Here is a 25,529-nt window from a genome sequence, read left to right as displayed (position 1 = left end):
ACCAGTGCATCTACACTGTCTAATGATATGGAGGGTCTCTCAACTGGAGTTCAGAGACATATCTTATTTTAATCATAGTGGAACTTTGCAAGGGGCACTTTTCTTCTTGAAATTTTCTCTACAGGCCTTAGTAGAGCTATGGCTTTTCATAGAACACGGGTAGATGGGTGATGTTGCTGCTGCTATCACACTGCCTTAGGTGAGGAAGTGTGGGCTAGTCAACTGGGTCAGACTCAAAGTACTACCACTCCTCACCCTCTGCCTGCCCATGGCTCCCACCAGGCTGTGGGGGTTGGGCAAGGGGGCTTCTCTCCCTGCCCAGGCTGTGCACACACATTATTGGCTGGCTCTTCAATCATGCCTTTTCCAGCTAGCTGCTCCTGTCACAGCACATCTTGTTAGCCCCGGAGGCTCAATGAAATGGAAATTCATGTTTAAATTTAAAAACAACATATTGACCCTGGGAGCCAGCGATGTCTACATTTTTAATAACTTACTCAGAATGAAGGCTTGGATGAGCATGTGTGTTGCCTAATATTTACGTGCCTGCATGAGCTTGTGTGTGTGTGTGTGGACATGTGTGTTTTATGGGGTGTGTGTCTGCATGTATGTGTGCACCTGTGTCAGAAAGCATCTTTAAATATGGGAGGGAGCATCAGCACTTGCTCTGGAGCCCAGTGCACGGGTATGTACCGCGAAGATTTTATTTGACCGGGCTGTGTGTATCAAGGAGACTAGAGACAGGTGGACACAACAGGGAAAATCAGGCAATTCTTGTTCCCACTCCTCCACGCACTCTCCTGTGACATCTGCTCCGGATTGCCATTCTGTTCAGGGCTCTGTGGACCAGTTGTGGGGAAATCCCAGTTGACTAAAGCCAGCTGAGCCCTCAGCAAGCACCCACCCCAGCATTGATCCCTGGGGACAGTGCTTCCTTCCCAGTTAAGTCCCTTAGCTGTCCACACCCAAGTCCTCTCTGAGGTTCTCCCATACTCCTCATGAGCATTGCCTTATGGTGTGAAGGAGGAAGAGCAATCTGGTGGCTTGGAGATCCAAGAGTGGGACCTTCCTCCAGCCAGCTGTGCACTTGACTAAGCTAAGTGCCAGTACTTTCTGAATCCTTGGTCTACTTCGCAAGGTGTTGAGAGGTGCACATCCTAGGGGTCTGACAGCTGTGATAGCAAAAGCTCCACACTCCAACCCATTCTTGTCACTGTCATTCTGTTTCCATTGACTTCTATTCTGAAGCCTGGTACAGTGGGACTGGTACAGCTGGTAAGACTTAGCAACCACTTGCTACCAACTGAAGAGTAGGATGTCAATTTCAGCTTTACTATTCTTCCACTCCATTTATCTGCTAATCTACCCATCTATCCATCTGCCCATCCATCCATCCATCCATCCATCCATCCATCCATCCATCCATCCAACTTTCCACCCATTTATGAATAGATTCACCCTTTCTCCCTCTCTTCTTCCCTCCTTCCCTTTTTCTCTGCCTCTCTCCCTGCTTCCCTCCCTCCTTTGCCCTCCCTTCTTTCTTTCCTTCCTTCCTTTCTTCCCTTTCTTTCTTTTCCTACTGATGTAGAAAATGCTTTCCATTCTTGATAACAGTGTGACAGAGGCCAGAGTGCTTTGGTGAGACCATGAGAGACCACGTCTACAACACAGGATTGGGAAGGGTGTCATGAGGTCCATGGTGGCTGAATTCAGCCCAGGAAGCCAAAAATCAGATGGGGAAGGAAGGAGCCAGTAGGGTGGGAGAGCATGGCAGGGGTCCTCCCAGTGGTGGGCATTGGAAAGTCAGGTTTAGGGAACAGTTTGAGCCACTTAATTTGGCTGAAGTCCCATGTCTTCATAGGCAGAGAGAGTGGAAAACTCGCCAGTCACATGTTAGAAGCATACAGAGCCTTCTTTCCTGTCACTTCCAATTTTCTTATTACTGCTTAGGAGGAAGGCACGGCAACATTGTTGCTTCTCTTTTGGAGATAGGCAACTTTGTCTTGGATTGTTGGGCACTTAGCCCAAAGACATATATAGTAAGTCTGTGGCAAAACCTGTTTCTGGACTCCTTTATCTGAGATTTCCTTCCTAAGGATGGATCAAGAGCACAGCTGGTAAGGTTTTGGAAAATCTTGGTTTTTAACTTCATGGGAAGTGGAAGAGGTTCTATGGGCACTCTATTTCTATTATCTATTGAAATCTGACATACACCTCGGCAGCTCCCCCTTAGTATTCTGTTGTATATAGAGTCTGACGACTTCCACCATCGAATGTGACAGGTTGGGAAGATTAAAAGGAGGAGCTAAACTAGCAGCAGTTGGAGATGAGGAAAAGTAGCACATTTATGAATAATTTTAGCTGAATCCTCACAACATGCCACTCCCTGGACCGAACACATTCATTATCTTATTCACCATGACTCCTGCAATATTAGTGATTTGTTACCGAATCAATTATTAATTCATACAGGAGAACGAGGCTCTGTCACTTAACTCTTCTCTGAACACTGGGTCTGTGGGCGCAGGTAGAATGATGTGCCTGTTTTGAGTCTTTCAGAATATGGAAGGGCAGCTTAGAGTGTGAGAGAGGTCCAGTTGGGGTGTATCTCAGGTTCCTCAGGGACCTGAATACACCATAGACTCCTCCCCCCCATACATAAGCAATGCAAAACGCTGTGGCCTGTTGGGACAACTTGAGGACATCATCTGTCCATCCATCCATCTGTCTATCCTTCCAATTATTGCCTGTCTACTGGAAATATCTGACTCAAGACTAGATACATTTCTCTTGCTCATGACCCTCTATCCTCCAATGAACTCCTTGGTTTCTCTTCCTTCATAATGTAGTTCCAGTTCTTTCTTTCTTTCTTTATGAGAGAGAGAGAGAGAGAGAGAGAGAGGGAGAATTCGCTACCCTAGTACGCATGTGCAACCTTATATCTGTATCACCTTTGTGCACCTGGCTTACACGGGATCTGGACAGAGATCAAACCTGGGTCCTTAGACTTTGCTAGCAAGTGCCTTAACCTCTAAGCCATCTCTCCAGCCCTACTTTCAGTCCTTTACCATTGAAAGCCTCCATCCCTCCAGTCCTCCATCCTCTCCACCCAGACCTTCTGGTCCCTGAGCACACAATGGTCTTCATGTAAGAGTTTTCTTGATGGAGCTCTACCCAGGACACCCTGAGTCAGAAGTCTGGAGTTGTGGCCATGGAATTAGTGTTTTAAGAGAATCCCAGAAAGCCAGGCATGGTGGTGCATGCTTGTAAACCCAGCACTAGAAAGGCAGAGACAGGAGGATCCCTGGAGCTCACTGGCTAGCCAGTGTAGCCTTCTTGATGAACTCCAGGCCAATGATAGATGCTATCTCAAGGAAAAAACCTAGGTGTACAGCCCAGTAGGAATGAGGACACCCAAGGTAGTCCTCTTGCACATATGTGTATGTGCGTGCGCACACACATACAAACAAACAAAATAAATAAATAGATAAGGACTCATGAGATCCTGGTTCATAGCTGCTCAGTAAGCCTGAGAGGGGCCCCACTTTCTTGTGCTGGCCCTCAGGAGGCTGCGGGGCTGGACCACTCCAGCATATCCAAGCCCTGTTTGTGGGCTGTGGCCTTGCTCTCCCTCCTCAACTGTGCTGCCCTGTTGCATGTGCTCCCTGTTGAGGAGGTGAAAATGAAGTTCTGCAATCAGGTCGGCTTGGCTTAGCACAAGGCAGCTAAGAATGCTAGGGCGTGATGGAATCTCCCCAGGGAGCTGAGCAGGGAGGTGGAAGGGAGGGCAAGTGAAGTAGACATAGGAGGAAAGGAAGGGTGAGAAGCAGTGTCAAAAAGGGAACAGGAGGGCTGGAGAGATGGCTTAGCGGTTAAGCGCTTGCCTGTGAAGCCTAAGGACCCCGGTTCGAGGCTCAGTTCCCCAGGTCCCACGTTAGCCAGATGCACAAGGGGGCGCATGCGTCTGGAGTTCGTTTGCAGTGGCTGGAAGCCCTGGTGCGCCCATTCTCTCTCTCTCCCTCTATCTGTCTTTCTCTCTGTCTGTCACTCTCAAATAAATAAATAAAAAATGAACAAAAAATATTTTTTTAAAAAAAGGGAACAGGAGAAACAAAGAAAGGAAATGAAGGAGAAAGCAAGGGAGAAGAGAGGGTGGATAAATATTTGAAAGGCAAAAAACAAGACAGGAAGGAAGGAAGGTGGGAGGAGGCAGAAGGGAAGGAAAAGAAAAGTAAAGTAAAGAAAGAAAGAACCATCTATTAAGATAGAGCCTAGGTACTAAAGGCTTATGGATATCATTTTTATCTTCATCAGGAACATAGAGGCCCAGTTCTCACCACTGCTTGACACCCAGCCACACTCAGCACTATGGCTGCTGTTAGTCCCTGTGAGAATCCTAGTCTCCTTGCAAAAACCACTCAGAAGGCTGGGCTATGAAAGGTCACCTGCTCATAATACGTTATGGACCTTATAGGTCTGAAGAATATTTTGGGGCCAAGGGAGTCCCTAATTCCTGAATGCTTGCTCTTGACCCTCCATTCAAGGGCTAGCACCAGCTCGCGTCCTTGGGGTGTCTGGTCTGGAAATGCCACCACTGTGTGGCATAACAGAAACCTCTTACAAGGCAAAAGTGGTCTGATCAAAGGCCTCACTGTGTCTCTTTCAATCTCCTGTATCCTCCTCACCAAGCTGGGAACTTATGTGGTGAGGAAGCCCTCGTGGTTCTGCGGGGAGGAATTAAGGAATTACTGCTGGATAAGTCAACAAAAGGAGCAACACTGTCAAAAAAATCTAATTACTATGTAGCCTGGAGGTTTCAGCCTTGGTCATGTATGGGCAAGTCTGACTTAAACACCTTCATAAACTACAAGTATTCAGCATTTTCTAATCGCTCCGTCTCGGTGCTTGCCTCCCCGGTGCCTCAGCTTACTTTCTCAGAAACCTGCCAGTTGTCCCTCTAGGCCTCCAACTGCAGCTTCGGGACCTTGCTAGACCTGTGCTCTGGCTACATCCTCACATTATTTCCACCAAGTCATGGCATTTCCAAAATGGAAGCAATTTTGGAGGCCACCTAGCCCACTCCTGGAAAGAACAGTGCAAAGAATTGAGGAGGCTTGGGGATTACTCTGGATAAGGCACTTGCCAGGCAAGAGTGAGGTCTTGAGTCCAGATCCCCATTGCCATGGATATGATGGGTGGCTGTGACAGCCTGCCTGTAAGCCATACAGGGGATTACTGGGGCAAGCTGACTAGCTAGGCTAGCTGAATCTGTAATCTCTGGGTTCAAACGAGAGAGCCTATCTCAGTAAATTAAGTGAAGAGTGATTGAGGAAGACACATGACATCAATCTCTGGCCTCCATATATAGGCATTCACATGTGCATGCACACTAATACATACATGTTCATCCACATGCATATGAACATGCATGCAGACGTGCCTATAACACACACACACACACACACACACACACACACAGACACACACAACTGAAAAGATTTGGGTTCTCTCTTTGTTTTTGCCACTGAATTACCTAGATCAAGTCACTTGGCCTCTTACATTTTCCTTACTTCCAAAATAACATATATGTTGTCTGCCTCACTGAATTGCTGAGAATAATAAGAAACATTAAAAAGTACCACTCAAACAAAACAAGACCACTGACCAGTTGTTTAAGAGAAAACATGTATACCTAGAGAAATTCAGAAACTGGCCAAGACCCACTGCATCTTATCTCACTTGTTGTCTGCTGTCGGCAATCAAGTACATTCCTGGAGGGCCAGACTTTCCTCTGGGCGGAGGCTGGTATGCTCCACAGCTCCTTCTGGGACACCCCGCTGACGTTTCATGTTGCCCTCACGTCTAGCCCAGCACAGGCACATGGCAGATGTGCTTCTGCAACAACCGTGCGAAGACTTCCTGCGGAGTCTGCAGCGTGAGATCAGCAGTAAGCTCGTGCGGTGCAGGGCCGAACTCCAGCGTGAGCCACCGCCCAGATGTCTCCTTCACAGAGCGTGGAGAACACAGAGGCCAACTGCTCACACTGGTTTCACTTCCTGGCATTGGTTAACATGGGTTTGTAAATGGATTTCTCTTTTATGGGATGAAGCTTCATTTCTTTAAAATTATCCCAAAATTATCTTTGTGATCATAACTTAAGAAGCTGTATCTTAGGGGCTGGAGAGATAGCTTAGCAGTTAAGCACTTGCCTCTGAAGCCTAAGGACCCCTGTTCGAGACTTGATTCCCCAGGATCCACGTAAGCCAGATGCACAAGGGGTGCATGCATCTGGAATTCGTTGGCAGTGGCTGGAGGCCCTGGCATGCTCATTCTCTCTCTCTCTCTCTCTCTCTCTGCCTCTTTCTCTGTCTGTCGCTCTGAAATAAATAAAAAATTTTAAAAATAAGATGTATCTTAGAGTATTAATCCTTCTGGAATTTTCTATTCAGGAAGTAACTGGCATTCTTTGACTTAGGAAGAGAGGTGGGATCAGCATTGAAGTGTGTGATCTCAGAGAAAGGAAAGTTCCCACTCAGCACCTGTTCAAGACTCTGGGATTTAGAATGGAGGCCAAACTTACAAACAGTCTGGAGGTCCAAAAGGACCTACTACATTTTTAGAGAGTAGAGAGGGTGAGTCAGGGAGAGAGATGCCTTAGGATCTCCCCAGGAGACACCAAGGTGCAGCGTTGAGGTGTGATGAGGCAAATGGGGAGAGAAGTAGGCTTGTTTATGTCTCACCCATGCTGGTCAGGTGGTCAACTGGAGAAAAGACCACAGGACCTCAACAACACTCAAGTGACAAAGGTATCGCCCTAGGGCAAGACAGGGCTCCATGTTGCACTTGGAGGGGCCCTGCAGGAGTTTTGAAGGGTACAGAAAATCATTCCTGTTCTTGGACAACCTGCTCTCCTCTCAAGGCCCTCAGCCTCAGTGGGCTGGCTGACTCACAGTGTGGATCTCGGGGACAAATCAAGCAAGCTCTGTGGTAGGACAGCACTGGCTGGGCAGGGGGGGTGTCCTCTGCGAAGGACTCACAAAATGGCCACTCCAGGGTTCTGGCATCAGCCCTCCATCATCATGAGAACCATCTGCTCTTGTATTGAGCCACACATTGAGCCTTTGACACCTTGCTGGGAAGCTTGGGGGTGGGGAGGAAGGACCAAAGCCATGAAACCCTGCCTTGGCCTGACTGTGGCCTGCGTGCAGTGTGGGGACCCTGGCCCTCAAGCTAGAAGCAGCCACAGCTATTCATGTCCATGCCCTACAGCAGGCAGTGTTGCCTCTGGTTGGGGTGCAGACCTTGTAGTCAGTACCCGAGGATACAAGTCACCCCTCACCAGCCACTTTCTCTGGGCAGCCATTTCAGTCTTGGTGGCCCAGTTTCCTTATGTGGTGTGAGGGGATGCCAGTTCTCGCCTCTCAGGCGTGAATGAAATAGTGAGTGCAACTGTGCTGAGAATGACTGTGAACGGGAGCCTTGGGCTTCTTTGTGTAGGAGGTGGGACTCGAACTTGGGAGGGGGTGAGAGCTGGAAGTGCGTGGAACTGTGTGAACAAAAGTGTGGGGGTGGGACTCGTGCTGGTGAGGCTGGGAGGGAGGGAGGGGCACTGCCTCTGTGCCTCCTGGCTATGAGAATGCTCTGCTCCAAGGCTGGGAGCAGCAGCGCCTGAGCCTGCAGGATAGTCCAGCCTCTGTTGGACTGCTGTGGACAAGTGCTGCTCCCTCAGCCCAGGAGCTGGGGCATGACTCATGGTCCACCTGCTTCACCCAATAGCAGCTTCAGGAATTGCCTAAGAGAGTTTCTGAGCACAGACTGCAAGCTAGGCATAGCTTCCCACAAGGAGGGGAGGGCTCACTCCATTGCCTCCCTCATATGGGCCAGAGAGGTCTCCCAGTTCCTGTCTTCTAGTCTACCTGGGAGACTTGAAGGACCAGGTGACCGAGCCCTTCTCCAGTAATAAGCTGGTGCTACATCTTCCTGCCCTGCCTCAACTCAAGCAAGAACTGTACTTGAACCTGGTCTCCTCAGCTAAGATTCCTTCATCTGCCATGTCTCACCTCCCCTTCCTGGCCCAGCTACCTTCTCTCCTTCCTTGTCCTGGGCTCTGCAGCCTTCTTACTGCCACCTGCGCACCCCCCAGATTTTCCTATTTCTGAAGTCGGCTCACACGCATCTCTACATGGCATGGAGGAAGCAGCCCTTGGAGTCTGGCCACCAGCCTCCTGCTCTGATTAATGGTCCCCCTGCTCTCAATGGTGTCACGTGTGAGTCATGTCTCCCAGCCAGACGGTGACCTACCGCCCGCTGCTGCAGCTGTGTGCCCCTCTTTGGAGTCTTGTGGCCTGTGCATGGAGTGGGGCTCAGTGTAGCCCACTGAGTGATAAATGGATCTAAGACCCAGGCATGAGGGAGACTGGACTTGATCTTTGCACTCTCTCTAAAGAAGGGGTTTGCAGGCCAAATAGAGGGCCATGCAGCTCTGGACAGTCATGCACAGCCTAAGGACTCTGAGCTGTGAAACATCTCATGTGAACTCTAGCCTTCCTCTCTCTGCATGGACCAGCATGGCCTGATTCTCCCCTCAGAAGGCAATCCTCACACCTCCCTCTGGTCACCCACGAGGTGGCTTTTAAGAAAGCAGCAGAATGTGAGCAAACTGGAGAAGAGATATTTCTGGATCCCTGCTCTTACGAATGCTCCTTTTAGAAGCCACTCCTACATGTCTACTTTAGATCCCTCTTGCTGTAAGACGCACCACTCAGTTGCCATGCTGTGGGCGACCATATTTTAACCTTTATTAGGCAGGTGAGGCGACAAAGTGCAGGGACAGTTGATTTCCCTAGATCACAGACATGGTCAGAACCAGAACACACACAGGCTCGAGTCCTTGTGACACAATGTCTCTACCCAGTCGACAGTGGAGGGGTGGCAACCATTTCAATCCTGGGTAAGCCCATGGCTACCTTTGTGTTCCATTAACAAAATAGCTTTCTATCCCCTGCCCAGCCAGGCCATATTGTCAATGAAACCGATAAGGTATTTATCAGGGAGGGAGGAGGAGGCTTCCCAGTTGGCTCCAAGTTCCCTTCTCACTTCCTGCAGCTTTGACTCCAAACCTTGTCCTTCCTTAGGAATGTAACACCGGGAGGCTCAGCCATGCCTGCAGGTGTTGGAAATAAGTGGGGAAGCAGAGCCTGGAGGAGGGAGCTGCTGGAACCGAGGACGAATGTGAGGTGTAAACGTGTGTGTCATGCATGTGGGAGTGAGTGTAACTGTGCGTGCTCTTCCTGCCACCTGGTTGTCCTTTGCTGTGTGCAGACTCTGAACTCTCTCATCTAACCCTCCCCGTGGACCATGGGGCAGACTCTTGTTCTCAGCAACCCTTGTCTTTCTTCCTTCCTTCCTTTCTTCCTTCCTTCCTTCCTTCCTTCCTTCCTTCCTTCCTTCCTTTCTTTCTTTCTTTTTTTTTTTTCGAGGTAGGGTTTCACTCTAGCCCAGGCTGACCTAGAATTCACTATGGAGTCTCAGGGTGGCCTTGAACTCACAGCGATCCTCCTACCTCTGCCTCCCAAGTGCTGGGATTAAAGGCATGCTCCACCACACCCGGCGACCCTTGTCTTTCTACCTCTGCCTCCCAAGTGCTGGGATTAAAGGCATGCTCCACCACACCCGGCGACCCTTGTCTTTCTACCTCTGCCTCCCAAGTGCTGGGATTAAAGGCATGCTCCACCACACCCGGCGACCCTTGTCTTTCAAAGCCTATGCCTTTTTATGGGCATTCGCCCTAACCTGTCTTGCCATGGGACCTAAATGTCATGTGTGGATGGATGTACGACTCCTGGTGGATTCTGGAGCTCTGGAGGACAGAAATAACTTACTCTATCTCTCTGGGTTTCCCATCCTGCCAAATCTAGGACTGTGCCATCTGAAGGCACTTGGCCATTACAGACCATCTGACCATGATGCTACCTGCCCCATGTGTGGCTGAAGACACACATAGTCACAGTTTGCAGGTTAGAGTGGAGACATCATCTGCGTGTTCCTCACCATCTTTGCTTTGGGACAATGAGGACAAGGTTCTTCCAGCCTCTCACCCCCTTGCTGCTCAGTGGGCTACAGACAGGTGGCTGACCCCAGCAAGAATGATTAAAGTGAGCGCTACTGCCACCCGGATTTCCCAGAACCATGAGTGCACGCATACAGATCCTGGATCAGTACACCTGAGGCCTGGCAGCCCATGTTAAGATGGAAGCATGGGGAGATGGCTCAGTGCTTACAGTGCTCACTGTGTGAGTTCAGATGCTCAGAACCCATGAACTGCATCTGTAGTCCCAGCGCTGGGAAGTGGAGCTCTCTGGCCTTTGTTAAGTAGTTTCTCTAGCTGGATTGGTGAGCCCTGGGTTCAGTGAAAGATCCTGTCTGCATCACATCTGACATTGACCTCTGGCCTCCACATACATATGCACACACATGCACCTACCACGCAGACATGTGCTGCTCTCACAGATAAGGACATGCATATATGCACAGGTTCACCATCACACACACACACACACGCACACACACACACGGAGAAAGAAAAGAAAGACAGTCCTTGTACTCCTACTGAGTTGTTCTAAGCACCTCATTGGCTCAGGTATTGGCACCAGTGGGCGAGGAGAGATCTCATGGAGCATCACAGAAGAAGAGCTGGCTCCCTGGAGGGCCTCAAGGGCAAGGAGCCAGCTCCTTGCATAGGTCTGCCATCTTTTCCTGCGAAGACTAAAGCTGCCTGGCAAGAGCCCTAAGCCACTGTCCTCACCATCTTGAAGGCACTTGGGGGACCAGCATCACTGCTGAGAGCTGTCCACTGAGGGGACTCTTGGTCATCTGTGAGCCCTATTAGGTGCTGAAAGAAGGACCTTCATTCTTTTGCTGGGGAGGGGATCCTGAAATGGCAGAACTTGCTCCTCTGACATGTCTATTGTGGACAGTGGCAGGAGGGGCTAAGGCACACAGAGGGTCAATGGCTACTGGGGCCAAACTGGGCCATAGCTCCTGCTCTGGGTCAAGATGGAAGCAGCCCTGGCTATGGATATGTCTGGGCTCCTTGGACGAGAATAGTACCTGTCTAAAAGCATGGGCCCAGTTCACCCTTTTCTCCCTCTCCTTGTTTGAGTCTCCCCTGAGTAAGCCTTGATTTCCGCTTTCATGCAGAAGCTGAATCACTGTTAATGTCTCCTTTGGAGTGGACACATGATGGGCACGGACAGGATGCCATTACACTGGTCCTCTGTCTGCTGTGCACACTGCAGGTGACTGAAGGTAAGTCAGGTCTTCTCAGCACCTCATTTCCCTTAGTGTAAAAGAGAGAGGTGTCTTGGGTGCCTGGCTTTCCATCAGATAGTTCTAGCCCAGGGGCCAGAGGTGGACAGACTGTTTTGTGACAAAGCCATACAGAGGACCCAGAGCCACAGAGATCCTTGTTGATGACCACATGGTCACTCATTGGCTGGAGAGCCTCTGGGGGAAGCCACCAGCCACCCACAGAGCTCATGATGACCTGCAGAAAATCCACCGGGACCACAGCCTGTCCTGAGGGTCATGGGCAAGACCAGGGCCACATGGTTCTGCAGCTCCAGCATCCTCTCTTTTTCTGGGTAGGGGGTGCAGAGGGCTGGGGGTGGGTCCCTCTACCCCAGAGCCCTGTTCCCTTGGAAGTCTCATTAAAACACGTGGAAAACAATTTGCTGGGCCATGTTGCATTGCCGCTGCTGCGCGTGGTTTGCTGCACATTAAATTCATTATTTTAACAGGTCAATGCCTCTGACAGATATTCATTTGTGGGAGATGAGCACTGCTGCTTCTTTAATCCCTGTGGATTACTTGGCTCTCCCGAAAAGTGATACCAGCGACTGGCAGAGACTTTAATCCCGATCACTCCAGACTGTTTACAAGGAGTGAAGAATCAGAGCTGAGTGCCCGTCAAGAGAACCGTGCTGGTCTTCCAGCCTGGTTGGTCAAAAGGGGCTGTGACCATTCAGCCACAGGGCAGAGACCCAGCATTGACAATGCCCCAGCAGCAACACAGCAGAACTGGACACCCCAGGGAAGCTCACGATGCAGGCAGCTAGTAGGCAAGACCTTGAGGGATGAAGCTCTTGTGGGAGGCCCCCACCTTCTGTCAGCTGGATACTTTTGCCACCTCCTCCAATCCAAAGCAGCAGTGACTGATCAAGGATCTGGGCAGGAGGCATAAGAGTACCGAATGAAATTCTAAACACATTCTTGCTCTTCTTTAAAGGTCTTACTGGTCCAGGCAGGCAAGAGCATAGACACTTGTTTGTGAATTATAGAGCATCCTTTCCTGAGGGATTTCCACAGAGATATCTACTTCCTGTCAGGACTACTCAGTATATTGTTCCAGAACTTTCTTGGATCTGCTGGAGCCCCTAGCTGGGTCCCTCTGGGGAGCTGTGAAAGGGAACCAACCAGGATCTGATCCTCAGTGCCCTGCTCATGGCCTCTGGGGACCCTCACAGCCCTGCTTGGTCCTCTCAGGAGCTCCTCCTCTGACCCTGGTCTCATCTGCTCGAGCCTATGGCTGCTGTTCACTCCCTATGGGATCTTCATCCTCTGAGCTTCATGTGCAAGGGTTGCTTTCCCTTCCCAAGGATACTAGTCCAGCTCACACCCCTAGAACACTCCTCATTATCACAATCTCCTCTCAGTGACACTGTGCTGGAGACGGAGTGAAAAGAAGTGGACCTAGCAAGTCAAGTCCTTCCTGGCTTTCCACGTGAGTGGCAGGTGGACAGAGGGAGGGGTGCTATCACAGTCCAGTGGTGTCACCCTTGCTTTCTGGCTCCCTGACCCGATTCCCCTCGGCCTGACTTTTGGCTGAAGAGTCTCGGGTGAGTGTGCAAGCATGCTGAGGTATGCTTGCTTGTGTGTGCCAGTGCTAGGTGCAGCACTGCCTACCTGCAAACATGATCACATAGGTTCTGGGGGCAGTGGCTACCTGTCCAGTAAATGAGTAATTAATTGGTGGGTGATAAAGCAATTAGCTCCAGAGCTTTCGAAAATAATGAACGAGGGTCCTTTAGATGTCAATATTTGAAAATACTAATTTAAGGCCTATTAGCTGAAACAAATTTTAATTAAACAGGGAATAATCAGGGTGATGAGAGGAAAATAAAAGATGTGGCCAGTGGCTGAGTCTTCAGCTATGCCGAGAGGCGGGAAGGAGAAGGCTGTGCAGATCAGAGCTTAAGTGTGCCAAAGGTGGCAGGGGACAGGTGAGGAAGACACATGTCTGCTTTAGATCTCAACCTTGAAGGCAAGAAGCCCCCAGAACCTGAAGTAGGGGCGAACAATTGCTGAAGGCATAGCAAAGGTGTTTTGGGGAAGACCCAGATACCTACGTGTGTTCATGAGCAGCATTCATGTCTTGATAAGGGATGCTATGACATGGGGTGTTTGCTTACTCACAGCAGAGGCTGAGAGAGGAGTGGGTACTTGGGTGGTGTTCCCCTGAGCATCTGTTAGACACCTATGTCTCACATTCATAAGCTTTCTTACCTTTCTCCATCTCCAACAGATCTTCCCTAGTAATAGTAATCTTCCCTAGTAACATGGGAAGCTTGATGCTGTGCAGGTACATATGTATGTGTGTCTGAGAGCGTGCCTGTGCCTCAGCATGTGCTTTGTGCATCTGTGTGCACTTGCACTCCTCTTTATGTTTGTCAGTGAGTCCATGTGTGGGTGTGTACACATGTTTGTGTGTATCTACTGTGAGTGTGTGTGCATGCCTGTGGGTATATATGCATGCCTATGTGTACATTGGTCTTTGCATATCTGCATGCATTTGTGTGTAAGTCTGGGAGTATCTGTGTGTACACTGGTAGCCACTGGTCCCTGCCTTACCAGGTGTCAATGCCATACCATGCACAGACTGCCCAGCTTCCAGGGCTTCACACAGAGGTGGGAATTTCAGCCCACACCATTGTCGCTTTGGCTATTTATTTATAATCTATCGTGTTCCAGAACTCATTGGAGATGGAGACCCTGGTGAGCCTGGGCCTTTCTCAGTTGTGGGCTGGGGCTCTCCTTTGAGGTTAGCCTCCAGGACCAGAACAATACCATCTCGTCTTTGGACAGAGCTCTGCTAAAGTTGTCCCACTTGGGCCTCCTCCCTTGTTGCCCTGCATGCCTGCAGTTCCTGCTTTAACTTCTCAAGTCGCTCTTCCCTTTGGCCACACCCTTTCCCTCAGGGCTCCCCTTGTCTCCATCCCTCTCCAGGTTCAGGGCACTCTCACTGTCCACCTCTGTTCAGGCCACCCTCTCAGGAGGACCTCAGCTTGATCCTCCTTTCAGCCACCTCAGCTTGAGCTCTCCATGTAGGCAGGAAGCACAGGGCCCCTCTCCAGTCTCTACCCCCTTTCTTTGTTGCTGAGCAAGATCTGGGGGCACCCATGTATTCAGTGACGCTGGTGGAATTGGAAGGTGTATAATAAATAACCTGTGCCCCCCTGGAAACTTTTCATCTCAACACGGAGACTGATTAAATAGCAACAAAAATAAATTATGTATACACAGGGCTGTAAAAGCACCCAGAGACCCAGACTTGGGGTCTGTTCCTCATATAAATGCAAATAGTATAAGAGCATTGCCATGGGTCCCCACTTGACACCCACACGTGCCTGGGGAGGGGGTGGTGTGGAGCAAGATGAGTTCCAGCCTGCTGGGGCTTTAGCTAAACCAGAAGCAGGCATAACCTGACCCTCTTGGAAACAAACTGGAGAGTGGATGGTGGCCAAGCTTGCAGACAAAGAGCTGTGGAAGAAGATGCATGTACAATGTGAGGCATCTGTTGGCTTTGGGCAGACAGGGTGGGGCCCTTCCATGCCCTCATGGGAGATAAAGGTATCTTTTAGCTGCCCTCTGCTTAGTGCTTCTTGGCTCAAGTAAAAGTGTAGACCCTTCCAGGGTCCCAAAACCACAGGGGAGGTGGAGTGACTGCTGCTTCTCCTGGCCCGTAAGGCAACTGGCACTTTTTTTTTGTTTTGTTTTCTGTTTTTTTTTTTCCCAAGGTAGGGTCTTCACTTTAGCCCAAGCTGACCTGGAATTCATTAGTCTCAGGGTGGCCTCGAACTCACAGCAATCCTCCTACCTCTGCCTCCTGGGTGCTGGCGTACGCCACTACACCCAGTTTTCCTGGCACTCTTATTAGCAGTGCTTATATGGTCTAAAGGTGGGACTAGAGCTTTTGATAGCTGTAGGCATCTCTGGATGAGGATACCTTGCTCACTCAATCCTGGTTCTAGAGAACTTGTCCCTAGGCCTGACTGTCCGATGTCACTCTGGTTGGGTGTCAAAGGTGAGTCAGGAAACAAATCTTCTCTTCCTGATTCTCCCTTTCCCAGCATCCAGTTCACTGTTAAACTTCCTGGCAGGCATCACAGTGTCTCTTTTTAGTTTTTCTTGTGTGTGTATGTGTGTGTGTGTGTGTGTTTACACACATGTGTATGTGTCTGCATGTGTATGCCTGCATGTGGAGACCAGAGATTGACACTGGATGCTTTCCTAAGTCACCCTTCCTCCTTCATACTTTTCAGTCTTTCTAATCTCATCTCATCTTCTTCATGCATCTGCCAGGCTATTTGTGCAGGTACCATTGTGCCCAATGTACAGATTAGGAAACCAGGACCCCGAAAGAACACACATGGTTATATCTCCCAAGTCCTGGGCTTTAGTTCTGTGGAAAAGCCATGTCAGCTTCCATGTTCTCTCACCTTGAACATTTGATTTGGATTTTCCATGGGTTTTGAGGACCAGGAGGCACAAAAGATGCCTGCCAGTGTTATCTGTCACCCTAGGTTGGAACCTTTACCTTTGGGTCACATCTGGTCTTCTCTGTGGGCTCAGTCCTCCTGGGTCCCCAACCTCCTGGTCACACCCTGCGACTGGAGAAGCAGCCAGGGCCATGGACTCTGCTGCCAGTGGCCTGCCTTCTCCTTTGTGTGGCACAAGGCTGCCTGACAGGAGAGGAGGGCTGGCCGCCATCTGAGGAGAGACCTTCCTCCAGTGTAACCCATCCTGGCCCAGAATGGGTTGCTGGGAGTGGGGTGGCATTGTTTTCTACTGACGTATTTGAAACAATCAAAGTAAAGAGAATCAACAAAGGAGTGACGTCATGGAAAGGGACACAGTCCCTCAGCTTTGCAAATGCCACAAAGAAGCAAGGAATGCTGCATGCAGATCAGGCAAAGAACATCTTAGGGCAGGGGGACCAGAAAAAGCCCTGAGATGCGAAGCAAGGGCTGGAGACGCAGCTTAGTAGGCGTACGGCTGTGGGAACTAACTTCAGCACTGCACAAACAACCAAAACAAAAACAAAAGCTGCTAAACAAACATGTATTGCATGCGTGTGTGCATGTACACACATACACACACACACACACACACACAAAATGCACAGAAGAATACAAACATTATTGTTACTCAGCCTGGAAAAAAGTGTCCCTACCAAGACACTCCTCATATGTCATACTCATGCCTGAAGACTAGAGGACTAGCAGGGGCAGCGGTCAGTGGAATTTTTAAAGGGCCAGTCTTGGGTATCATCTACACGCCCTACAAGGCCAGCCACTGGGAGCAACACAATGTCATCCCCAAGACAAAGCCAGCTCGCACCCACTTGCAACCTTTCACACGCTCCTTTTCTAGGAAGCTGCCTTGGTTTCAGACCTGCAGGGTTTACCCAGCTCCTTCAAAGTCCATGCTTCTGCTTGCCCCTTTGCTCCTGGTGAGAAGGGAGCTTATGCGGACTGCTAAGTTCCTGTCTCCCGGCTACCTCCTGACCCGGGCTGGGGGCTGCAGAGCACAGGAATCTCACTTCCACCCATACATTTCTGACATGACAGGCCACATGAATTAGATAAACAATTTGGGGCTGGGGGTTGGGACGTGCCCCTGAGCTGGCTGCAACCCTTCCACTTGCTGCCTCCCTGGCTGGTGTCCTCTCTGCGGTGTTCAAGAAGTAACAGCTCCCTGGGAAGGTGAGTCAGCAGGAGGCTGGTGAGCATCAGGGGCCACTGCATGGGAAGAGGGCGAGCACGTGAGCCACCTTAGCTGCTTAGAGGTAGCTTGGGGACAAGAATCAGACACTGTGGCCTTCTGTCCCTGGCCCTGATCTTGACAATATACGGTGGCAGTTGATGCCTTCTCTTCACTCTTCTATCGAAGAAGTGTGTGCGCTCCCATTAGACCAACTGCTTCTGTGTGTGTGTGTGTGTGTGTGTGTGCATGTGCACACACATGTGCATGTGTGCATGTACACGTGCTCTTGTGAGCCACAACTGGCATGCACATGGAGATCAGAGGACAACTTTTGGGTGTCAGCCCTTGATTTCTACCTCATCTTTGTGGGGCAGGGTCTATCATTCTTTTTGTTTTTGTTCACTGCTGTGTTCCCCAGATTAGCTTGTCCCCTAGCTTCTGGGACATTCTCCCGATCCCATCTTCCATCCTGCCATCAGCATGCTGCAATTACAGAATCCTACCATGGCTTGACTTTTATGTTTGGTCTGGGGATCCAGACTCAAGTACTCTACTGAGCCATCTCCCCAGCTCCCAAATGCTTCTTTTTTTAAAAAAAAAATTATTTTTATTTATTTATTTGAGAGAGATGGACACAGAGAGAGAGGCAGAGAGAGAGAGATAGAGAGAGAGAGAGAGAGAGAGAGAATGGGCACCTCAGGGCTTCCAGCCACTGCAAACGAACTCCAGACACATGCGCCCCCTTGTACATCTGGCTAATGTGGGTCCTGGGGAATCAAGCCTCGAACCGGGGTCCTTAGGCTTCCGAGGCAAACGCTTAACCTCTAAGCCATCTCTCCAGCCCTCCCAAATGCTTCTTGAAGACAAAGAACACTCTCATGATGTTGGTGCTCCTACAGTGTCCAGCCTGCCACAAAACATACAGCAGTTAAGGACCATCAACAAAAGAGCCATTTATAAAAAATTTCTATTGCTTTATATGAGAATGAGAATGGACATGCCAAGGGCCTCTTGCCAATACAGATGAAGTTCAGACACATATGCCATGTTATGCCATTTGGCTTTCTGTAGGTACAGAGGAATTGAACTCTGTGCCAGTAAGCTTCACAGGCAGTCACCTCTAACCCCTGAGCAATCTGCCCCATCCATAAGCCTTTTTTTGTTAAAACATTTGTTTTTGGAAAATATCTCAAAATGCCATGTCATGGTCATCTTCACCTTGGGCATCTCAGTAACACTGAGCACTATAGAACAAGCCACCCAGCAGGTGGGATAGCTGCAGTGGGAAGTGGATGTACAAAGGAAGAGGGGCAACCATTTTGTTAGATAAGGGATTCCTAGACTGGGTAAGGGAATGAACCCCAGTATTTTAAAGTTTTTTTCTCAAGGTTTGATAGTTTGTCATTAGAGGATGGAAAAAGAGGTCAAGACCTTGACTGGAGGATAATTTCTCAGTTTTGGAAAGTGCCTTGCTTTGTGGAAACCAGTCTTTGCGATTGGCTGGCTCTTTCAGAACTAGAAATCCCTGCAAGAGGTTGAGTTTGGGGTTTTAGAAGACAGAGAGGTCTTAGTTGAGTGCCTACAGTACTTGAGTCCTGTAAGCACGCTAGGTGCCCTGGCATCACACCAAGGCTCCCAAGGCTACAATGACCAGCTTATAGTTTTGTAGGGGAGAAAAGAAGAGGCACATAAACTGTGAAACATAAACCATAAAAGGTAAATTAATAATGCAAGAGTTAACTAATAGTTCCAAATAAAAAGAGAAGCGAGGATTCAAGGCCATACACGATTAGCTGCCCAATGAGGGGTACAGACAACAAGGCTCTGGGTTACTATGGGCAGGAGGAGGAACCAGGGCAGGCTGCAGAGCTCAGGGAGAGCCCTGAGGCTTGTTTCTGGCATTTGCAGTCTATTAACTGCTGTTATGAACTTGACTATAAGGACCATCCAACAGAAACCCCCAAGCACCTGGAAACACTGCTAATCCTGGAGGGGAATACGTGCTGGTACCAATCACCTTCATGAAGGACACCTCGATGCGTCTATCTCCACGGGCAGAAGCTTGGCCTCATTGTCTCAATCCTGCACTCTTCTAATGTGAGCTCCTGTAAGGTATGCCTAGAAGCAGAAGTGGGCTTGGAGGCATGTCGCCACTCCCATTCCCAATGGATTGAATGAAGAATAGAACTCCCGAGCTGAAGTCTTTCAGGAAGGCTCAGAGAATTATCTCCATTAGTGGTGGCCTCACAGCAGCTGGTCCACTGACGTCAGAAGGCCACAGCTCCAATCAGTGACACCAGACCCTGCACTGCCCGAAGCGGGGAGCTCATCCTTTCCCTTCCCCATTCTCCAGTGCTTGGATGGGATGCAACACTGAAGCCATCCTCAAATACTTGCTCTCCACTTCTCAGCAAACCTAGGCGCAGGACAGGTGGTCACCTGTGTCCCTGTGGTAGGGGGTATATGGGCCCTTTGACTATCTCATCCCAAACCCTGGTGACCACAGGAGGGGGATGGCAAGGATGAGTGTGTAGAAACGTGCCTTGGCTGCACATCCTATGGGCACTTCCAGGTGCCCTTTGAGGACGGGGAATGATGCTGTCCTTTCCACTGCTCCAAGGACCTACCTAGTGCCCTGGCTAGACTGGGAACAAGCATTCTTTGCAGCCCATCTGAGGCTGAGATTTTGTAGAGAGAAAATCATGACTCTACACAGCCCCATTTCCAGCCTGTGTTCTCTCTCTCTGTCTTTCTCTGTGTGTATGTGTCTGTATGTCCATCTGTCTGTCTAGTATATTTGTATATCTGCTGGTGTGTATATCTGTGGATAAGTGTGTGTAGGGGCTGTGTGTGTGTGTGTGTGTGTGTGTGTGTGTGTGACACATAACTCTGTCCTGCTGGGTATGGTTTCTAGTGAGTCTAGGATAAGGCTGCCCCTTCGGGATTCTTCCACCTTTCTTCCAAATTCTCTATTTCCTTTCTTCCTCCTGCTCTGGAAGGTCTGTGATCCCTGGGTCTCTTTGCAGAGCTGACAGAGACAAGTGACAGGTTTTGAACTTAACAAATGATCAAGCTCTTCTCAGCTCAGGATCTCAGAGACACCCACTTCCCTGGGCTCGGCCATGATTCATCACTCAGTTGCCTCCAGCCTGCTGCACCTCATCCTGCCTCACCCCAGCACAAGCTCCCAGAGGCTCGGCCTGGTCTTTAGCTTGCTAGCCTATGGGATGGAGGGGCAGAGTGGGAAGAGCTCTAGTCCTCAAGAAGACACACACCCCAAATCTGGGCAGAGCATGTAACGAGGTAGGAGGAAAACTGGTGGGCCAAAGTGCAGTGGTGCCTGAGTGGATGGGCACGACCCCCACCTTGCCTCTTTGCTCACTTCTCTTGGGGCTGGGGCAGGTGGCAGGAAGGGTGCTGGAGGAAATAGTGGTGACTTCACATCTTTGTTGCTGTAGCTGCTGGGCTGAAAATAGTCCTTTCTCAGGCAGGCTGGCTCAGGGTGTGAAAAGCTCGCTCCCAGGAGCAGCAGGAACCAGCCAGGGAAAAACATGAACCACAGGCTGGCACTGACTGGTAGAAATGAACAACATGGGGTGGGGAGGAGAGGGTTGTGAATCCCCAGAGCCGTGCTATGGTCCTTTAACATGGTAACCATGGACTTACCCGAGCTGGTCACGGTGCAAATGCTCAGCATAACTACTGCCTCTGGAGGGCTGTTTTCTTTCTATTCCAATGCATTCCCATCCAGGGTGCTGTGTTAAAAGCTGCACACCTGTGGCACCTAATCCTCCAGGAAGCTTTGACATTGCTGGTGTTGCCCCATTTTACAGATGTGGAAACAGGGGCTCAGATAAGTCCTTTAGGCTGCCTAGGTTTATATAGCTGGGAAGCTGCCTAGGTGGGGTCCAGTACTAGCTGCCCTCATTGGGAACTTGTCTTAGCTCCATTGGCTTGGTAGGACCACACAGCCCCAGTAACAGCTCAGCCTGCAAAAGGGCCATGGTTCCTCACCCCAGAGCCTGCTATGGGACTCAGATGCCAAGATATTTGCGAAAGTGTGTCCCCGAGTCAGATGTGGTGACTTACATCTATAATCCCAGCATCTGAGATGCTGAAGCAGAGGCAGAAGGTTTGTTGGGAATTTGAGGTCAGCCCAGGCTATTAAGTGTGTTCCAAGGCTGGCTTGAACTAAAGAAATTGTGTCCCTGGCACTCCCTGAAGGGGTGGGAAGGAAGGGGAGCATCCACTCCCCACCTTTGCTCGTTCGGCAGGAGGCCAGTGTGGGTACGGCCCCACCCCTGCCCAGGAGTGTGGCTTCTTGCATTCATATGATCTTGGTTACTGTCTATTCCCAGTACATTCCCGACTTTCATTTCCACCCTAAGGTACACCAGATAATTAAGTCTCTCTCAGTACAAGGCAGATTAATTTATTATTTAAATCTGCATAGAATATGAGCTCATTGTCTTAATAGTCCTGACAAATGCTTGAGTAAGGGGAGCATGAGATGGAAATGCTCCTGCTCATCCCCTTCCCAGACAAAAGAAAACATCTCCACGCATGGGTCTTGCAAGCTGCTCGCAGGTAGGTGCGGGCAGTGGGGGAGGTCAGGTCCCCAGGAGAATGAACAGGAGGCTGTAAGCATTCACCCCTAAGTAGTAATCCCCACTGCCTGCCCCACCTCAGCCCACCTTGTGCCTGAAGAATAAAGGAGGGATGGGTGAAGCCGGGAGCAGGGGCAATCTTCCCAGCTGGAGGCTGCAGGGCAACCCTCCCTGCTTGCTTCCAGGAGCAGGGTGAAGAGGCCAGGCAGGTGCACAGCGGTGACATGCTGGGAAGGCTCAGCACCTCAGACCTCAGTGAGCCTCTCCTGAAACAGCTTTGGGGATGAGGACATTTTCATCCAATGGGAGAGGAGGAGAGGGGAGCACTTTTGGCAAGGCTGGTTATGGGAAGGCCTCATGGAAACCAGGGGTGCAAACTATCTGGGCTTTTCCGACACACTCTCTCTCTACCCTCACCTATCTGTGTCCCAGAAGACCAAGGAAAGGATTCTCTGTGATGAATACCTCCTCCCCTGGTGAAGACTTAAGTGGGAAGGCCAGAGGTCTTGTCGTTGCTGCTGCTTTCCCCATATGGTTGTCCCTTCAGCCTCCTGATCTACAGAACTGGTGGCAGAGACTGTGATAACTTTCCTGGCCAGACCACAGTCCCAGGGGAGGGGTCCAGGTGTGACCATCCAGCAAGGCACTTCTGCCATTAGACTGCATGCTTGCATCCTTCAAATTCACATGTGGGAGCCTCAAGCCTAGTGTGACAAACTTTAGAAGTGAGGCCTTTGGGAGGGAATTAGCGGTCGGTGAGGTTATGGAGGAGCCCTCAGGGTGGGATTAGTGCCCTTAGAAGAGCAAGAGACCAGAGCTTGCTGTTTCTTTAACACGTGAGGGCAGAGCAAGAGGGTGACTATCTGTTCTCTCCAGACTCAGACTCTTCCAGCACCTTGATCTTGAACCTGTAGTCCCCAAAACTGTGAGAAATAAATAAATCTGTGGCTGAATCCAGTCTGTGGAATTTGGCTATGGCAGCTCCTCGGTTCATGTAGGTTAAGAGATTGGCTCTGGGGACAAAGGGGGCTGTCCCCAGAATTAATACTGTGTCTGGGCTTTCAGGTGTCACTGTAACCCACACTGACCCATCCAAAGTGATCAGTGGTGCAAAGCAGGGTGCAAATACAGAGAAGGTGGAGATGTGGTTTTGTGTGTGCAACACAGCTGCCCTGACAGATAAGGAAACTGAGGCCCAACAGGTCGGGGCTGGTGGTGTGAGGGGCCAGGACCCTACCTCTGAAAGTCCCTCCTTTCCCTGCACATAGACAACTTCTAACCCCGAGAGCAGTTGGTTCAGGGCCAAGTTTACCTTGGTGCTTCCCAGGTCTAGAGAGGAGCCTGAGCCTTTGGCAAGAAAGGTGCTGAATCCAGCCAGGAAGACTATATGGGACTTAGCGTGTGGCTGTGGTTTCTTCACACCATCCAGTCATACAGCTGGCAATTAATTTCCCCTATAAATGAAACACCTTTCATATCACTTTATCTGGAGAGCTTGAATTGACAGCAGCGGGTGTAATTTATACATACTTTTTACCCATCTGTTAGCATTCAGGCTTCAGGCTGCTCACATTTTTTTCTTCAATTCTCTCCCCAAATTGAAAGGATTAGGTTAGGATTAGGTGAGTGTTTTAACCAGATATTCAGAAAGATGGATGGCGATGTTTCCAGACGGCTGATGCCCAGGGGAGCCCCCTCTCACAATGGTGGCCAGGTGGGGCTCAGTGATCTGGGAAATTGCCTCCACCTGAGAGCCCCATGGCCCGGATGCTAGAGTTGCAGAGGGCCTCAGGGACTCCCCAGGCCCGCCTCCTCATTTTACAGACGAGAAAACCGAGGCTCCAGGAAGCAGGGCACTGGTGCAAGGTTGCACCGCTGGCTAGAAGGCAGAGCATAAGAGGGACTGGAGACTGGTTGCCTTGAGAGCCAGATTGAGGGTAGCTCTGCTGTACCCCAAGACTGGCAGATGCACTAGAATGGTATCGGGATGTCCTGGGTGGCCAGTAGACCATTTCTTCTGCCTCTCGGTGTCCTTGAAAATGAGGTTTCCACATACAGAAAGCAAAACAAAGATGTGACAACTTGTGTGTTCCTCTTCCTAATGTTTGAGCGTCTGTGCACGCATGCATGCATGTGTGTATGTGTGTATATGTGTATGTGTGTCTGTTTATAATAACTGGCAGCCCACAAGATCTGTGCCACTTCCCTCTGGACATTCACAGCCCTCTTTTCTGTGTGTATATATGTGTTAATTTGTGCATGTTCCTGTACGTGCATGTGCAGGTATGTAGAGGCCAAAGGACAATTTCAGGTGCTGTCCACCTTTGTTTTGAGACAGGGTCTGTATGGGACAGAAGCTCACTAATTAGGCTAGACTGGCCAGCAAGTCCCAGGGAACCGCCTGTCTTGCCTCCCCGGTGCTGGAATTACAAGCAAGCCAATGCACACAGTGTAGATTTGGGGCTTGACTCAGATCAGTGAGCTCCTCTTCAGCCTCTAATAACCCTTTATCAGTATCCAGTTGTCCTTGTTTTCTCTGACACAGAATACCATCTTCTCTCAAGGAATCTGGCCTTCACGGCCATGCTAAGTAACTTGGGGACTAGGGCCATGTCACATTTTTTGGGGACCTCCATCCTTGTCTCAGCCCATCTTCTCTTGGAAGCTTTCTCCCACCATCTCTCCTGTTCCCCAAGTCCCAGGTGAGGTGCAAGTAAAGTCCTTTGGGCTGTGGTGATACCCAGTTTCTGTGGTTGGACAGCATCAGGTTATCCCTGGCTCAGGCAGCAGGAGGGGTATCTGTCTCTAAGGAAATATTTGTCCCCGGGGTTCCCTGCACCTTAGCCTAGTCATTCGTACATCTCTTCAGTCACCCTCCATTAAATGCCTAGTAGACATACTTCCCTGCCTTAGGCTCCCAGAATATCAAAGGAACACTGTAGAGCCCTGCTCTCATGGGTCACAGGTAGACTTCTAGCCCTGGGATGACCTTGTCTGCCATCCAAGGTCACAGCAAGGTGCCTGCTTCATCGTCTCCTTGCCTAGAGTCAGCCCTAGAGCCATTAGCAGTGTGATTCTGTCTTGTTAGAACCAGTGAAGTAGTTTTGTATTAATGCAGGGACCTGGGGAGACTTGGCCATTAAATGTTACATCAGACCCAAGGTGTCCTGTACAAGCTCCCGGTGGAGCTTTCCAGGCAGCCTTGGCTGGGGGGCCTTGGTGAGCGGGACGTGCTGGAACTAACAACCAGGTGGGGAGGAGGGGATGCTAGGCTACGCCGTCCCTCTGGAGCTCCGAGGACATCCTAGAGAACTGAGGAGGAAGGGCAGGCATGTCCTTGCCTACCATTCAGCCCACCAGGCCTGGCAGGCCATGGCTGGATGCCCAGTTCATCCTGGGCCCCACAGGGCACCATCTAAGCTCACCTCGCTGTCCCAAAGGGTGGCTCTGATTTCATGTCTACTGTCTGAGGAGCATTTCTTTCTTGTCAGACCAGATGTCCTGAGTTTCAGCTCCAAAAATACAGTCACGGAGTGATGGAAGGTACAGAGGAAAAGCTGTTTCCCCTTCCATGGGGGAGGTGAGACCCGCAGGGAATAATTAGTGAATAGCACCAGCTCAATTTAAAATACAACTAACTGCGTCCTGTGGGGCAGGTGATTACTGAAATGAGTGGCCTGGAGGGAAGAGATGCAAAACTGGCTGAAGTCATCCACCCATCTAACTACCCAGCCATTTAATGCTGTGTGCCACTTCTCACCTGCCCACCTGCCTAACCCATCACCCACCTGCTTATCCTCCAGGGACCTGCTGCAAACCTTGCACTGTGTGGGTCTATGGCTCCCTGTTGTGAAGGAGAACAAGAATCCTCCCCTGAAA

The 25,529-nt window shown here is 50.1% G+C and overlaps 1 protein-coding gene across 44 annotated transcripts in view; it reads right to left on the bottom strand.

The window, feature by feature from the left end:
- The window catches only part of Celf4 (CUGBP Elav-like family member 4), a 286,218-nt gene that overhangs the window by 141,713 nt on the left and 118,976 nt on the right, over positions 1-25,529 (bottom strand). The window lies entirely within an intron of this gene.

Source organism: Jaculus jaculus, chromosome 15 (assembly GCF_020740685.1).
Source record: "Jaculus jaculus isolate mJacJac1 chromosome 15, mJacJac1.mat.Y.cur, whole genome shotgun sequence".
In the NCBI taxonomy this organism is placed as follows: domain Eukaryota; kingdom Metazoa; phylum Chordata; class Mammalia; order Rodentia; family Dipodidae; genus Jaculus; species Jaculus jaculus.
This window is presented reverse-complemented; position numbering and strand designations above follow the sequence as displayed.